Source organism: Camelus ferus, chromosome X (assembly GCF_009834535.1).
Source record: "Camelus ferus isolate YT-003-E chromosome X, BCGSAC_Cfer_1.0, whole genome shotgun sequence".
Classification (NCBI taxonomy): domain Eukaryota; kingdom Metazoa; phylum Chordata; class Mammalia; order Artiodactyla; family Camelidae; genus Camelus; species Camelus ferus.
In genome coordinates, this window is record NC_045732.1 from 17,079,013 (window position 1) to 17,097,186 (window position 18,174).

The 18,174-nt window shown below is 38.7% G+C and overlaps 1 non-coding gene across 1 annotated transcript; it reads right to left on the reverse strand.

Moving 5' to 3' along the window:
* Positions 1 to 4,488: 4,488 nt before the first annotated feature.
* Positions 4,489 to 4,596, reverse strand: LOC116662345. Its single transcript, XR_004318381.1, has one exon. It is a non-coding gene; the product is annotated as a U6 spliceosomal RNA (small nuclear RNA).
* Positions 4,597 to 18,174: the final 13,578 nt, after the last annotated feature.

Here is an 18,174-nt window from a genome sequence, read left to right on the forward strand (position 1 = left end):
ATAGAATTTTGAGTGAATTATAAATATACAGAATACTGTGTACTTGCAGGAAAATGTCAAGTTATTCTCATTTATCCAGTCTTTTTTCTCCCCTGCCACTCTCCTTTTTACCTAGGTATATATGTGTGTACATATTTAGGTATACATAACTTAAAATGACTGTCTAGGTAACTTAGGACAGGTTTCCACATTTTAATATAGAAGCTAATCTTGTGATTTCGCCTCCAATTAAGTAAGAATCATCATTTCCTCCCAGTCAGTCAAACTGGACTAGTTTCATTTTTTAAATAAACTCTTTATTTTGGAATAACTTTAGATTTACAGAAAAGTTGCAAAGCTAGCACACAGAGTTCCTGCACAACCTTTACCCAGCTTCCCCTAATGTTAACATCTTGCATAACTGTGGTACATCTGCCCAAACTGAGAAATTAACAGTGGCATGTTACTATTAACTAAACTCGAGAGCTTTTATGGGTTTCCACCAGTTTTCCTATTGCTCTCCTTTTGCTGTTCCAGGATCCAATCCAAAAAACCACATTGCATTCAGTCAATTGGTTCCTTTGGATTCAGTGGAAACTTTTCAGAATGAGCTCCAGCTCTCCCAACAAAGTCCAGGACCAGATGGCTTCACAGGTGAATTCTACCAGACATTTAGAGACGAGTTAACACCTATCCCTTCTGAAACTATTCCCAAAAATTGCAGAGGAAGGAACATTTCCAAACGCATTCTATGAGGCTACCATCACCCTGATACCAAAACCAGACAGAGGTATCCCCAAAAGGAAAATTATAGGCCAATATCACTGATAGATGCAAAAATCCTCAACAGAATACCAGCAAACTGAATCCAACGATACTTTAAAAGGATCCTACACCATGATCAAGTGGCATTTATCCCAGGGATGCAAGGATTTTTCAATATTCACAAATCGGTCAATGTGACACACCACATTAACTAAAAACCATCTGATCATCTCAACAAATGCAGAAAAAGCTTTTGATAAAGTTCAACATCCATTTATGATAAAAACTCTCTAGAAAGTGGGAATAGACAGAACATACCTCAACATAATAAAAGCCACATATGACAAACTCACCGCTAACATCATACTCAATGGTGAGAAGCTGAAAGCATTTCCTCTAAGATTGGGAACAAGACAAGGATGACCACCATTGCCACTTTTATTCAACACAGTCTTGGAAGTCCTAGCCACAGCACTCGGAGAAGAAAAAGAAATAAAAGGAATCCAAATTGGAAAAGAAGAAGTAAAATTGTCACTGTTTGCAAATGACATGATATCGTACATAGGAAATCCTAAAGACACTACCAGAAAACTACTAGAGCTCATCAATGAATCCGGTAAAGTTGCAGGATACAAAATTAATATACAGAAATCAGTTGCATTTCTATATACTAACAAGAAAATATCAGAAAAAGAAATTAAGGAAGCAATTCCATTTACTACCACATCAAAAAGAATAAAAATACCTAGGAATAAAACTACCTAAGGAGGCAAAAGACCTGTACTCCAAAAACTATAACAAGCTGATGAAATAGACTGAAGAGGACAAACAGATGGAAAGATATCCCATGTTCTTGGATTGGAAGAATCAATACTGTTAAAATGGCCATACTACCCAAGGCAATTTACAGATTTAATGCAATCCCTATCAAATTACCAATAGCATTTTTCACAGCACTGGAACAAAACAATTTTTAAATTTGTATGGAAACACAAAAGACCCCAAATAGCCAAACCAACCTTAAGAAAGAAGAACAGAGCTGTAGGAATCACAGGCCCTGATTCCAGATTATACTACAAAGTGACAGTAATCAAAACAGTATGGTACTGGCACAAAAACAAACAGATCAGTGGAATAGGATAGAAAGCCAAAGAATAAACCCACGTATTTATGGTCAATTAATCTACAACAAAGGAGGCAAGAATATACAACAGAGAAAAGACAGTCTGTTCAATAAGCGGTGCGGGGAAAACAGGACAGCTACATGTAAAAGAATGAAATTAGAACATTCTCATGTACAAAAATAAAGTCAAAATGGATTAAAGACCTAAATGTAAGACTGGATACTATAAAACTCCTAGAGGAAAACATAGGCAGACCACTCTTTGACATAAACTGCAGCAATAGTTTTTGGATGTCTCCAGAGTAATGGAAATAACAGCAAAAATAAACAAATGGGACCTAATTAAACAGAAAAGCTTTTGCACAGCAAAGGAAGCCATAAACAAAATGAAAAGACAACCTACAGAATGGGAGGAAATATTTGCAAACAATGCGACTGACAAGGGAATCTTATGGTTACTGGGGGAAAGGAGGTGGGAGGGGATAAATTTGGGAGTTTCATATTTGCAAATGTTTACCACTATATATAAAAATATATAAAAAACAAGTTTCTTCTGTATAGCACAAGGAACTATATTCAATATCTTATAATAACCTTTAATGAAAAAGAATATGAAAATGAATATATGTATATATATGCATGACCGGACATCATGCTGTACACCAGAAATTGACACATTGTAACTGACTGTACTCCGATAAAAAAGCAAAAAAAATTAATTTCCAGAATATACAAACAGCTTATATAACTCAATAACCAAAAAACAAAACAAAACAAAACAAAACAAAACCCAAAAACAACAACCCAGTCAAAAAATGGGCAGAGAACCTAAACGGACATTTTTCAAAAGAAGAAACACACGGCCAACAGGTACGTGAGAAAATGCTTAACATCACTAATTATCAATGAAATGCAAATTAAAACTACAATGAGGTATCACCCCACACCAGTCAGAATGGCCATCATTAAAAAGTGTATGAATAAGAAATGCTGGAGAGGGTGTAGAGAAAAGGGAACTCTCCTACACTCTTGGTGGAAATGTAAATTTGTACAGCCACTATGGAGAATAATATGCAGGTTCCTTAAAAAACTAAAAATTGATTTACCATATGTCTAGCAATCCCACTGATGGGCATATATCTGGAAAAGATGAGAACTCTAATTTGAAAAGATACATGCACCCCAATGTTCATAGCAGCACTGTTTACAATAGCCAAGACATGGAAGCAACCTAAATGTCTACTGAAGGATGAATGGAAAGAAAGATGTGGTGTATATATACAATGGACTATTACTCAGCCATAAAAAAGAAATAATATCATTTGCAGCAACATGGATGGCCCTAGGGACTATCATATTAAGTAAAGTAAGTCAGACAGAGAACGACAAATATCGTATGATATCGCTTATATGTGGGAAGAGTAAACTCTATGTCATACGTGGAATCTAAAGAAAATTATACAAATGAACTTATTTACAAACCAAAACCAGACTCATGGACATAGAAAACAAACTGTGGTTACCAAAGGGGAAAGGGGGAGGAGGGATAAAATAGGGGTTGGGTTAACAGACACACATTACTATATATAAAATAGATACACAACAAGGACCTACTGTATAGCAGTATAATATCTTGTAATAATCTTTAATATTTAATATCTCGTAATAATATATAATGGAAAAGAATCTGAAAAAGAAAATATATGTGTGTATATGTGTGTGTGTATGTATGTATGTGTGTGTATATATATATATATATATATATATATATATATATATATATCACTGAATCACTTTGATTTACACCTGAGACTAACACAACATTGTAAATCAACTATACTTCAATAAAAAAATTTTAAAAAGAATGAGCTCCATCTCAATTTTGTGATTTATAAAGCACTAAATACAGGTGAAGTATTTGGCTGTCCCTTATTAAATTTCTGTAAGTGGGCAGGAGGTATCCAGGAGATCCCCTGCTTGTGTTTCCAGACTCTCCACGGCCTCTGCTCTGGATAAAGAGCTTTCAAATTTGCAAGGCATTTTGACAGATCTCTCAATCCATCATCCTGATCACCCCATGAAGGAGGCAAGGCAAATGAAATTTTGTTTTTTCCCATGTCACTGATGAAAAAGTTGAAACCTGGAGACAGTACAACCTGTGGAGTCACTGCTTAGGAGGGACTTGGGTTTGGTTTAATGTTCCGCTGAAACCTTTATGAAATTCTTAGTTTATGAAAAAGGGGCTCTGCCTTTTCCTTTTGCCCTGGGTCGTGCAAGTGATGAAGCAGGGCCAGCCTGGAGAGCTTGCCTTGCTTACACGAGGGCACCTAGACTTGGTGTAGTGGAGTGGATTTTAGTGCTTTCTGACGTAGAGTTTACTTCCTTCTCCTACACTATGTTTCCATCAAACTTGGGACCTGTGTCTTTTTTTTTTTTTTAATTGAAGTAGAGTCGGTTTACAATGTTGTGTTAGTTTCTGGTGTACAGCATAGTGATTCAGTTATACATAATGTATATACTTTTTCAGATTTTTTTCATTATAAGTATTACAAGAGATTGAGTGTAGTCCCCTGTGCTATACAGTAGGGCTTTGTTGCTTATCTCTTTTATATACAGTAGTTAAAAATATGGAACTCTTCTCAAATTTGTGTGTCATCCTTGCAACAGGGGCAATGCCAAACTTCTCCGTATCGTTCCAATTTTCGTATGTGTGCTGTCGAAGTGAGCACGAGACCTATGACTAGAATCCAGCCTCATGGTCTGTTCCCTTAATTTCCCCGAACTTCACTTTCCTGGCTCTGGATCAATGCCTCAGCATTTCTGCATGTAATTTTTGTCTCGATGGTTGTGATTTCTGTTTTAAAACAAATCAATCTGAAAACTTGCTTACCTCCGGGTTGGACAAACTGCACTGCTAATTTATGTTCATAATAATTTCCTGGTAGTGGCTACTGCCTCAGCAGCTATGCATATCATTTTTATTAAACAGGTTTAAAATAAAATAAAAACGGCTCTATTTTGTTTCCAAGATTGGTTAATTAGCTCATGCTGTTGTCAGGGCTGAACTGTGAATTATAAGTCCCTTCCTGAAGGGGAGACATTAGTTTTTCTGCAGACATGGAAACATTTGGCTGAGCAGCGTGATTTTAAAATCAGGGAGCACTGCCTGGTGGCCAAACAGTCAAAGCAATGCTCAGTGGCCTGGATGGCTGATCTGTATTATAAGTGTTGGCTCAGAAAGCACTTGATAAAATTGTTTTATGGCTTTTGGGAGAGATGAGGACGTCACCAGGTGAAGACTTCACCTTAGGCTTTACATCACTGACAGAAACAGTGGTTTTGTTTGGGAGCAAAGTTCTGGATTCATCTATCCTGCTTTAATTTTAGCCCTATAAAGGTCTGGTTATGTGAGCACTGGTTGTCCAATAGAGCTGGGCCACGGTCATGCTTGCATTTTGTTTACAGAATCAACCACAAAAATTTTGGAGAGAGCGAGAGAAAGAAAGAGGAGACTTTTAGGGGATGTTAAGATAGGGTGAATGCATTTTGCATGTGGGAAGGATATAAATTTGGGGGAGCCAACGAGTGGGCTGTTATGGTTGAACTGTGTCCCTCCCAAAGATATCTTGAAGTCCTAACCCCTAGAACTTGTGACTGTGACCTTGTGTGGAGACAGGGTCTTTGCAGATGCAATCAAGTTAAGATGGGGTCATACTGGATTAGAGCGGGCTCTGATCCAGTGACGGATGTCCTAATACAAAGAGGGAGATTTGGACACAGGCACAGGGAGGAGAGCCATGTGAAGATGGAGACAGAAATGGAGTGATGTGTCAATAAGCCAAGGAATGTGAAGGGTTGCTGGCAACCATCAAAAGTCAGAAGAGGCAAAGAGAATCCTTCCCTAGAGCCTTCAGAAGGAGCATGGCCCTGATGACAGCTTGATTTCACATTTCTGGCCTCCAGAACTATGAGAGAATACATTTCTGTTGTTTTACACCGCCAAGTTTACGGTACTTTGTTATGGCTTCAGCCATACTGCCAGTATGAACGTAAAAGATAGTGCATCTTAAATAAGGCCTTTCCCCATCTGATTATGTTTACTGTAGAAAACCTGGAAAATAAAAGGAAATATAATCCCTTTACACACATATAAAAAGTAGATCCCGCTACACGTATTAGTATGTAAGTACAGCCCACCTATTCTGTCTCTCACATTATCTCCAAAAATAATGTCAAATTAAACATGCAGTTTTGAAAGATGTCTATTTAACTTAATATGCTAGCATGAGCATTTGTAATGCCAGTGTTCTTAGAAACATATTTTGTATAGACTGAACAAGATTCTTTTGTATAGATGTATCAGATTCCTCTATATGAATGTACTATAGCTTATTTAACATAAACTGTTTAAAAATGTTCAACATTTCTACATTTTTAGACATTTAAGTTAAATTTCTTTAGTCTGTTTTTTTTTTTAAATCAAGTTTTGACCAGGTTGCTGATTTTTCTTCCCCTGGTGGATTCCCAAATTGGTATATATCAGAAACACACACACACACACACTTCCTCCCCCACCCCCCAATAGCTTCAAAAACCAAAAGAGAAGAGACTTTTCAACAAGTGTCGTTGTGAACGTTTGCCATAGTCAGTCTAAGGCTTCTTAGCAAGATTCCAGGGGATTCTGGGAAATTTCCCCCTTCTGGTTGCGCAGAACTCTCCCCAGGACAATACTCAGACCTGGCTGATCTGACGGTCTGGGGACGTCGGGCCTAAAGAACGGCGTCTATGTTCATGCGGGGCTCGTTTGTACTATTCTTCACCCAGAAATCAAACTACATCGTACGACTCTGAGATGCATGAGGCGATCCTGGCTGGGATGAGGTGCTCGCTGGCACATATCTGGCCTGGCTCACCTGCCAAACTGCTTCTCCCCATGCATGCAGGAACAAGTATGGAGGAACAGGGCACAAGATAGGTATACAGCAGCAGTTTCTTACTGGTAAGAAATGGGTGTTAAATTGCATTTACAGTGTTAGCTCAATCTATAAAATACCTAGGACTATATCAGTAAGGATACAGAACTGGACATTTTATTGAAGGACATAAAACAACACCTGAATAAATAGAGAAATATGCCATGTACTGTTTGGGAAGACTTGGTACTACATAAATATCATTAATTCCCAAATATATATATAAATGCAAAATAATTCCTTCCAGAATCCAAAGAAAGACATTGGGAATTAGAAAAGTTATTTTAAAAATTTAGGCGGAAGAAGGAATGAGTGAGATTTGCTAACAGAATTTATGTTTCAGAGGGTGACTAATCGGGGGGAGGGATCTTGTGTGATCATACAAAACTTATAATAAATCTATAGTCATCAAAACATAATGTTAATGGCATGAGAAATAACAACCAGGACAAGGGAATGTAGCACAGACTCTCAACACATACCCATGAATATACTAGAAGTTAATAATGGAAAAGCTGGCATTACAGTTCAGTAGGAAAAGGAAGATTATTAAATGTTGGTATTATTTTGCTATCCACTTGGAAGTAAATTATTATAAACTCAGGCCTTATGCCACTTATAAAATTACATACCAAGTAGATTAATAAACCTCAATATAAAATGAAGTTTTTATGAATATTAGAAGAAAATTTAGGAAAATATTTCTGTAACCTTGTGGGTAAGCAGAGATCAGGAATCAAGACAGGAATCTTACAGGCAATCAAGAAAATGATCAATAGACATCCATGTTTAAAAATATTTCTGAATGAAAAAATGTATAGTAAAAAACCAAAAGACAAGAATTAGGTTGAGTCAAATATGCACACAGTATAGATGACAGGCAAAAACTCAATACTTCCAATTTTCAAAGAACTCCCACAGATTGATTGGAAAAACAACAAAACGGAAAAGAATGTTCATATTTCTAGAAATGAAACTGTAAATGATTAATAAACTAATGAAAAGCATTGTTAGCATTCAAGGGAATGCAGATTTGAAGTGCAATTTTCCCTCGTCTAATCACAAAACAGAAAAGGCTGATAACATTCAGTCTAGGTGATGATCTGGGAAAGCAGACACTTATGTATTGCTGTGGGAAGGTGAATATCCAATCTTTATGGACAGCTATCTTTTAATATTCATAAAAATGAAAAAAATGGATATGTGTTTGGCCCAGAAACCCCAGCTATGGGAATTTATCCTACAGGATTAAATACACCATGACATAAGGCACAACTATAAACGTCCCCAGGCAGCTTTTCCTTGTAGTGGTAGCACTGCAAACAATTTGCTGCTCCTTAGCAGAAAAATGGCTGAATTAATCATTCAAGTTCTGACTGTGAATGATTACTAGAGAAATGAATTACAGCTATGTATATTGACTTAGAAACATGCAGTGATTTACTAAGGAAGGGAGAGGGAAACAATTTTAGGGTAAAACACAGAGTGTGATAGAAGTTTGATAGAAAAAAATCGACCCTCTTTTTGTGTTTGTATATGTTTTGTGCTATGCATGTGTTTATACACCAGCACAGCGAAAGATGTAGCAGGCCACGCTCTGAATGACTATTATTGGCTCTTTTGGGGGGTTTGATTAGGTTGGGGGACAGATCATGTATATAAAGGACTTAGCACTATGTCTATTATAGTCAACATTTAAAATGAATAGACTATGTCTTTATTGTGCTTCAATTATAAACTTACAAATACTTATAAAGCAATATAAAATAGCATTACAGTTTTTTTTAAAAAAGAAAAAATCAATTATGTCAACTTTTAAACGTCTTCTTGTGCCTTTGTACATGTATCTATCTTACGTTATCAGTGTCAGAGATTCATATAGTTTAGAATCTTGATTTAGCCACTTAACTGTGCATTTCCCATGATATTTTACAATTTTTGATATTATACATGTGTTTTTAGTGTTTAGTTTTTAATGGCTGAATGGCATTTAATTTAAGTATCATGGTTTTCTTAACTATTTCCCTAATGGCAGGTGTATGTTATCTTTAGTTTTCTGCTATCTTGGTTCCATCTGCATGAGCACCTTTATGTTTATTATTTTTATTCTGTTGATTAATTCTTAAAAATATGTTCTCTAATATGTGGTCACTACGCAAACTGTATAGGGATATTTATTGATCCTGTGCCACACTGTCTTCGCTGTGACATTTTACATCAGATATTTGAATTGAGATTCACTGTAATCCCTTTCCATCTGTGGGCAAACCTTCTAAAGGCAGATCGGAAAATAATGTGCAAAAGTGCTGCTTTTCTCCGCATTTTACTGCTACCCCGTTATACAGGGCACACATTACCACTTGTTCATTACAACTAGAAAATTTTTAATACGTATACCAAAATGCCTATCATAGCTGAAAGGATCTTTTAAGAAGAATTTGACAGCATTATTGAAAATAATAACAGTAATTTGCATTTATCTGAAACTCTTACTCCGCTGGATGACTCCATTTTCTTTCTGAGTATAATGCATTGATGAATAATTTCTTACACTGCTTTGCTACCAGCTCTGTACACATCATTTAAGGAGCAGTTTTCACTTGCTGAGTTACAACAGTTTATTAGTGGAAATCTAAGAGAGGAACCTCGGCTTCTGTTTCCCTGGTCAATGATGTTTCCATGAATCACATTTCCTGCGTTTCTGCTGTATCCCTCTTGGGTATTTGCAGGGAGATTTTGCAAACACCAGCAGGCTTCGAAGACCCCCCCCCCCGACTCCCACCGCTTTTCTCTGTTGACAGCCGTGGGCTTGGGGATTCAGCCTCTCACTCTGATCTTTTTGTTTCTTATAAATGACTCAGCTAAACCCATGAGTCATGGATGTGCAGCGCTTGACTGTTTTCTAGTAGCTTTGGGGTTTATTAAATAGGTTTTGACCTTGTGTTTCTCCCTCTCAAGACAGAATTCCTACCATGGATATCTAATAATACTACAGATATTTTTACCTCCTCTTTTTAAGCAATCCCAGCCAGCCCAGGGGAGACAATTGGTATTCTTAAGCTTCGTTGGTTGGTCATGATTTAGGAGCTCTAACTGATCATTTTCATTTAATTAAGCCTTGTTTTTAGGATAAAGGGGTCTTAAGCCTTCATGTTTTATTACTTCTCCAACAACATCAAAATATTATTAGTATATTACCTGCCACATTCCCTTCCCTTGTTCTGATAGAGAACGTAAGACATTGGTGGCGATAAAGACATCTGTTTTAAATTCATGTAACAGATGGTACCATTTGAACTCAACAGAAGTAGAGAAGAAATGGAATGCAAACTACGTGCACAGTTAGAAACTATTTAACTGATGTTCTGCACACTCGGATAGTACAGATATTGCTTCATAAATGGTACACCTTCAACTGAAATGCTCTAAGATATTTACTGTTTCACTTTCCGCTAATTTCCTTTTCTGCACTGAAAGCAAGTTTTTGTTATTTAAGCATTAGCTGTCCTCTGCCCTCTGCCCTCTTCCCCCTCATCTAATAACCTCACTAGTTACGGCAGCGGGATTAGTATTACGTTAAGCAAGTTAAACAGATGTGGCTCCCACCTCTGTGACTTATATTCCAAAAATAGCATCTCACAGGGCTACCACAGTGGAAGGAAAATAAAAACACATGGAACAACGTCATAAAAAAAATGTTACACCAGCTGTTCCTCCTACCCCTCTGTTTTCTTTTTGTGTGAGTGTGAAGTATAATTACATACAGTAAAGTGCTCTGATCCTCACCGTGCAATTTCATGAGTTTTGACAGTACCTACACCTAAGTAACCAACACCTCAGTCAAGATAGAGAATCTTCCATCACTTCAAAAATTTCCTTTCTACTCTTACCCCATTAACTCTTTTTACGCCAGGCAAACTCTGTTCTGATTTCTATCACCACAGGTTAGTTCTGCCCGTTATGGAATTTCATATACATGGAATCATAGGGTGTGTACACTCTTTGGTGTCTCGTGGTTTTCACCCACTCTAATGCCTTTGAGATTCATTCATGTTGTTGTACACACAAGGAGTTAATGTTTCTTTCATGCTGAGTTGTATTTCATAGCATAGATCTACCACAATTTGTTTTACATTCTCCTGTTTATGCGTTTGGAGTTTGGAGTCACTATGAATAAAGCTGCGATGAACATTCTTGATAGAGTGTTTTTGAGGACATACGTTTTTATGTCTCTTTGTTCAGTCCCTGGGAATGGAATTGCTGGATCAGGAGGTAGTTTTATGTTTACTTTATTAAGACACTGCCATATGGTCATATCATTTTACATTCCTGCCAGCGATGTATGACAGGTTTCCTTTGCTCGGAATCCTTGCCAACAGTTGTTTAGTATTGCTGGTGTTCAATTTTTAAATCAGAATTTTATATTTAAACTTAAAATTCTAGCCATTCTAGTGAACATGCAGTGGTATCTCACTGTGGTTTCATCTGCATTTATGTGGTGACTAACGATACTGAACAGTCTTTGATGCTTTCATTGGCCATTCATGTACCTACCGTTTTGACACGTCTGTTCAAATCTTTTGCCCAATGTTTAATTCAATTGATTGTCTGTTTTTTGATAATTAATTTGTAGGAGTTCTTCACCCATTCTGGATACAAGTTGGATATATATATTTAATGTGCATTAAATAACAATAATATTAATATTAATTAAATACATGTATTTCATTTTTTCCTCAAGTATGTGGCTTGAACTTTTATTTTCTTCATGGTGTCTTTTAAGGAGTAGAAGTTTTAAATTTGTATGAAGTCTCATTTATCAATTTTTGTCTTTGAAGGGTGGAGATTTTTGCATTCTAATAAATCGTTGCCTAAATTTTTTTTTTTTTTCTAGTAGCTTGTGTATTTAGGTCTGCAATCCAGCTTGAGATAAGTTTGTGGATGGTGCAAGGTATAGGTCAAAGTTGATCTTTTTTTATATGGATAGTCACTCATTTTAGCATCATCTGTTGAAAATACTTTTCTTCTCCACTTGATTGTTGGGGAATCTTTGTCAAATATCATTTGGCCATAGGTTTGTGGGTCTGTCTCTTCTCTATGGTGCTTTGTTGATGTAGCCATGGATCAGGAATTTTGGTCCTTTTTACATGAAGTTTAGAATTAGCTGGGCTTTTTTTCCTGGTTTCATATGAACCTTGACAATTAACCTAATACTTCATTCCAATTACACTATGAAGTTTTCATTATGTTAAATCAAGTCTCCGTTTCTGAAAAATCCTTTAGAAATGAAAGTCTTATTCTTTGAACATGTCTTTCCAACACAAATTATTACTGCAAAATCAAGTTTTGCCTTTATACCTAGTACAAGAATTCAGGATGACTTCAAAGGCAGATGTGGGCTGATTGCTGCCATTTGAACATTACGAAATGCCAACCCAGAGGGAGCCAGACGTGCTTATCAACACATTGTGCGTTAAACGCTGTCACTCTGGGAGAGCGCTTGAAGGCCAAAGTGATTGTAAAAAAACAAAGTAAGAGACAGAGCCGCATGTGAAAGACAGTTTCTGATTTAAAGAGGACACTATGATGATCCACAGTGTGGCATATTAAAACTTTAGGTTGTTATTTAAATGAAAACACAAAAGTAAAAAAAACAAACAAACAAGCTTCCAGACTTTGCAGACCCTTAATGACATGTCAATGGAGATCCTTAGACACGATGTTTCTAACCATCTAGTTTTCTGCTTGGTACTTACAAGGCTTGTATCAGTTAATACTGCTATAGTTTGAATACAGATGTTTTCTTAGTCATTTTTTGAATGATTGCCTATGCGTAGTAATGGGGGGGAGGTTATAGAATATTCAGAAGACACACTGGCGATTGAATAATTTGGGTCCAATAAAACACAGAGGGAATAATTTTAGGACAATGGCTTCCTTTATTCATTTACCATATACCTAATATATATTATAAGCTGTGCTAGGCATTGCATACAGTGATGAACAAAACAGGGTTTCTCGTTCATGAAGCCTGCAGTGTGTCTGGGAGAAGCATATAGCAATCAGGTAACCAGACGTTAACACACAGCTGTGAACTGTGATACATGCAACAAAGCAAATGATCCGAACGCACTGACAGAATTTTGTAAATTAGAGGAAGTTCTCGGAGGACCCCGACGTAAGAGACTGATCACACGAAGTGGGCTTATGGTGGGAAGCTTTGGGGGAGCTAATTTCCAAGATAGACCTTTGAGTGTTAGAGGTGGTTTTGTGGAAGACAGTGGGAGGGAAGGAAGTGTGTAGACCAATAAAGTTAGGGAAAAGGAGCTGAAGGCAGGGAGAGATGATTAGCATATAATCACCCCTCTTAGGGAAGAGGCAGAAGACGGAGATGGCTGACAAGGCAAAGATTTATGAGACGGTGCGTGGTGCATCGGAGGTTCACGTCCCTGAAAGTTTCATTGTTACCACTGCTTTGAGAAAAAAAAGCCACTCAAGTAATATGTTGGTGCTATGTGTTCTGAGGGACCTATTTGTAGATAAGATGCTCTTTTACAAGACCATTTTTTTTCTACACTCCTATCCGCTACTCTTCTATAATAAATGTGAAAACCAAATTTTCTCTGAAATACGTTCTCATAAAACATATGTAAGATGAACGTCAGTGTGGGAATAAATTCCTTTGGGTGGAGAGCAAGCTATGTCTCCGGGATGCTCACTTCTTCTGAATATATTATAGTGGTGGTCACATTTTCAAGAGAAAACATTATCTTCTACGCACACTGCTTTCATTCGGGGCTATGATTTTGTGGGTCATAAGTCTCATCCGTGAAAATGAGAACAATCAAACGTGGCAATTAACATATGGTGACGCCTTGAAAATATCACCTCAAGTATTTATAATCGTTCTCAAACCATAAACATCATTCATTAATAATTCAGCCATGAAACTAAAATGTAACTGAAACAGTGAAATAGCTCATGGGTCTTGTAAAATCGGTTTTTATAAGCTAGTTATCTTAGGGACAAATGTAATGACCTAATCAACTCCATGTGTAGGCTTTTCTTGAGGGGCATATATCACTTGTATCATTTTATCTTCTAGGTTCTTCCACAGATGATCTGTTCACTTGCTACTAAGTAAAGCGCACAGCTCACAGACCCCAGGAGTACACGTCTTCACCCACGAGTCTTTTGCTCCCTGCCCATGGGTCTGATGCATTTCCCCTTCAGATGTAGTTAATATTCTTACAAACTGTAACTCTGTGCTGTGGAATACGAATTGCTGATATTTTTAAACGGCACTCAGGATGATCTAAATGGTATGAATCTGAATCTGAACAGGTAATTAATCACAACGTAGATGAAAATCTTCAGCAATGAAGAAGCACAACACGGAGAGATCAAATGTCAACAAGACATTTGGGGGACCTGGAACTCTCCGGGGCATCAGAGAATGCTCTGCATGCCCAGAGCCAAAGCTGGCATGCCTTCGATGATGCGCTGGTGCCGGTGGCGGTAGGCGTGTTGGCTAAAGGACACTCCTTGGGTCCTTTACAGACTACAGGCTTGCTTCAGGCCAGCTTTGCAAAGCCCTGTCTTCAACCCAATTACTCTTACTCGTAAAGGAGACAACGAAAGACAGAAAATAATAATGTGACCTAGAAATTGGGGGTGGTTTCAAGGAATGTCTAAAAAGCTACCTGTAGTAGCTCCTATGTTTCAAAATTTTACAATGATCACATCCAGATCCTTTCCACCTGGGTGAAGGGTTAGAATCTATTTTTCCCAAGAGGTAGAGGAAGTTGGGAACGAAGGCAGCGTAGCCTCCACTTTGGCTAATTTACTCTAAAGGTCTTTCAGTGGAGTCACAATAGTGCCTGTGGTTTTCTCGCTGACTCTGAAGTGAGAAGTTGAACAGAACCATTGTCCTCAGATGATTTATCATCCTTAAGAAGTTGACTCTTTCCAAGACCTTCGGATGACCATACCATTTATCACATATTCTAAAAGGAAGTGAAGATACTCAAAAAAAATCGCTCAGCCTGGCTTCAGAGACCTTGGGTGCACTCTGCTTTTCAGGTAGAGAAACAGCTTCCTTGAGAAAACTGCCTGGCTTTCTTTGCCTCCTTGCTCAAACTGTTTTTCGATTTCTGTTCTCCAAGTTCTTGATCTACCCATTTTAGGGTTTCAAAACATAGCTCTTATGGCCCACTTACTGTTCATGAAACCACTAGATAAAAATGCAAACGTCAGTCTTCTCTTTTTTAAATGGTAATTTTAGAAGCTATGGGTAACTTGGTGTAATCGAACTGCAGGGGGCATGAAAGAATGAGACAGCAGTGATTCTTCCCTGCTGTGTGTTTTGGCCAAGGCAGCCTTTTCTTGATAAAAGGAAGATTTTATTCAAGCTTCTGCAAGATGATGTCATTTGTAGTGAAATGTAGGAGAAACTGATGGGGCGAAATACTTTTCAATAATGGCATAGATTCCTCCAGACCACACAAAGTCTCGAAAACATTCCTTCTCTCAGCAAGATCTGTGAACAGCACTGCTTCAACTCCGGTCCACAAAGCAGAGAACAAAAGGAATACACCAGTCTTCTGAGTCAGGGGCAAGGAAGAGAGAGTTCCTTCCACCTTTCATGTATTGCCCCAAATTTGCCCTGGAAGAACAGCTCAATGGCTGAGGAACTGTAAACTACAGTGTGAAGGGACCTGGACCGGAAAACGCCCAGGAGAGCAGAGTGTGGAAGTCATTTGTTTACCGCTCAGAATGTAGTGAATAATTTTTGTTGCCTGCTCAGTACATGCTAGGAAGCCACATGGTCTACATGGGGCTGTCCTCGCATCGTGAGTCCAGATGTGATCACGTGTGGCCCAGCTCCGGCCCATGAGAGACTGTGCAGGACTCTGGGTGATCACTTGGCAGAGAAGTTTTTCTCCACTTGTCTTGGCTGGAGCTGCCAGTGACCACCTTTGCCCCCATGTCAGGAAAGACCACTCACAGGAAAGCAGAGCCTAGTGATGGCGACCTTCCGATGTCTGGGCACCTGAATAAAGCAGCACAGCCCCGATACGCCTGGAATACGCCCGAGAAGGACGGAGGAGAGATAAGTGGAAAAAGAAAAAGGGAAAGAGAAGGAAAGGGGAGAAGAACGCTGTTGGCTGCCTGAAGACCTGGAGGGACCGCAGTTATTGTTAAGGCTTAAAATCTGCCTCTGAAACATCTCATTCTGCAAAATTTGATTTTCCTCTTCCGTAAAATGAGGAGTTCGCAACCTGATCCTCGTCCAGTTCTGATCTTCGCAGGAAGCTGTTTCCCTTTGGCAAACTCCAGGGTATGTGCCAATAATTCAGGTGCAGTGACCGCAAATGCCCGCCAGAGGTCGCTGTAGGCCACGGTTGCCGCCTCGCGTCAGCCGTCTTGACAGGGAAGTGAGCGGGCACCGCGGGAGGCAGCGGGAGCCGGTCGCACGGCCACCACCGCAGGCCCGGGCCAGGTCACGTGCCTCCGCCTTCCCTGTAACGTGGCGCCGACAATACCTTGGCTTCCCTGCTTCCCAGCCATCTACCGTGGATAATATATATTTATTCATGATAAACTCCTCCTTCTAAGCATAGTTCAGGGAGGCATTTTCTGTCTCCGAAGAAAAGCACTGTGCTTAATCATTGAAACTAAAAATCTTGTGCCTCTGATGAAAAGGTGAGTTTGAATACAAGCATTTCAGCAGGAGTTTGGCCTGCTTCTCTTTCCCTCTTGGTCCTGGTATGTGCCGCCTGTCATCTCAAAGCAGTTACTGCCAAGAAGACGCCCTGCCTCGCTTGGAGACTGTTCTAGAAGCACCAGTGCTTCCCCATAACTTGGAATGTCACCGACCACGTGAGTTCTAGCTTTAGGGGCAAGGGCCTGGGGAAGGTGGTGAGCATATGAGTCTGAGTATGTGCACACTGGTGCTGCTTCCCACTAACCATCACTTCTGTTCTACTCTTCGGAGTTTTATTTTATTTTGTGAGTATCACAGAGACTGTAATGCTGAATAAATCACCATGGCCACTTCTACATCTCCCATGCTCCCTTGGAGCTAGCTTTGAACATGTGATTATTTCTGGCTACTGAACTCTGATTGGAAGTGACATGTGTCACTCCTGGCTAAAGCAATTAAGAGCTTGTGTGTCATCTCCATCTCTCTCTTCCCATGCTACTCTGACCCGTAGCCACATGTTCCAGCTGGCAGAGCCACAAAATGGAAGAGGATGGACTGAAAATGATTAAGAAAGAAACCTTTCCACATTAAGTCACTGAGATTCCAGGTTTTTTTTTTTTTTTTGGTTGTTGTTGTTACTGCAGCCTATCCTATCCTATCCTGACTAACACATTGGGAATGTGAACTCAAACGGGAAGAAGTGATGGGCTTTATTCAGAAGCTAACTGCAGTCCCTGACATTTTAATTCTTATTATGAATTTTTTTTTTGTTATTGACACATTTGTAAGCATTGGTGAAAAGAACCCTCCTGTAAGCCAGGCACTATGTCAGGGTAAGTGCCAATATCTGGAAAGCATATTTCTGGGTTCCAGCAGAGCTTAGAAATCATCATATGGACATTTTAACTCACCAAAATAAGACATATTTGAATAACACATATGGATGAATACTGAACAAATGGTTCTATGGAGAAATATCCAGGAAGGTTCATAAAGGACCAGCTCCAAAGTGAAGAAAGAAGCCTGACCATTCCTAAAATTAGTGGGGGGTGCCATGACATCTTGCCGTTCTCTGGAGAGCAAGGTTTCAATGTCTTTTCAAAAACACAGAGATTCCTCTTTTCTCTACCCAGGCCAAAATGGCGTGTTATCCTAATTTTACTGAGATGAAAGGAACTTCAAACACTTTTTTCCCAAGCAGATTTATTTTTGATGTCTTTTGATTCCAAGTTCTAAACCGAAAGAAAGGAATTTTTAGTTTGATGGTTATGACCCTAATAGAATTTTCCCCCTAGAAAGAGACTGATAAGAAAATATTTAGTAGGAAATTCGTCCCTTATTATAAAATTTCTGGTGCGTATTGTTAAAGCTCACTGGTGATTAAGGATTTGTATGGTTAGTCACATGTAAGAGAATTTACTTTCTGCACAATCCAGCTTGATTCAGCTTCCTTGATGGAGAGAGTTTATTTTAACTTGCTTTCTCCTCTCCTATTTGTATTTTCCCCATTTTATTAACTCAGATGCTAGAATGTTCTTCAGCAGCCCACGTCTTCTCACAGGACCTCAGGCCTGCCTTTCTGCCTCAGGGTTCAGTTTGAAAGTGAGTTACCTCCTCAAGGTCTCACC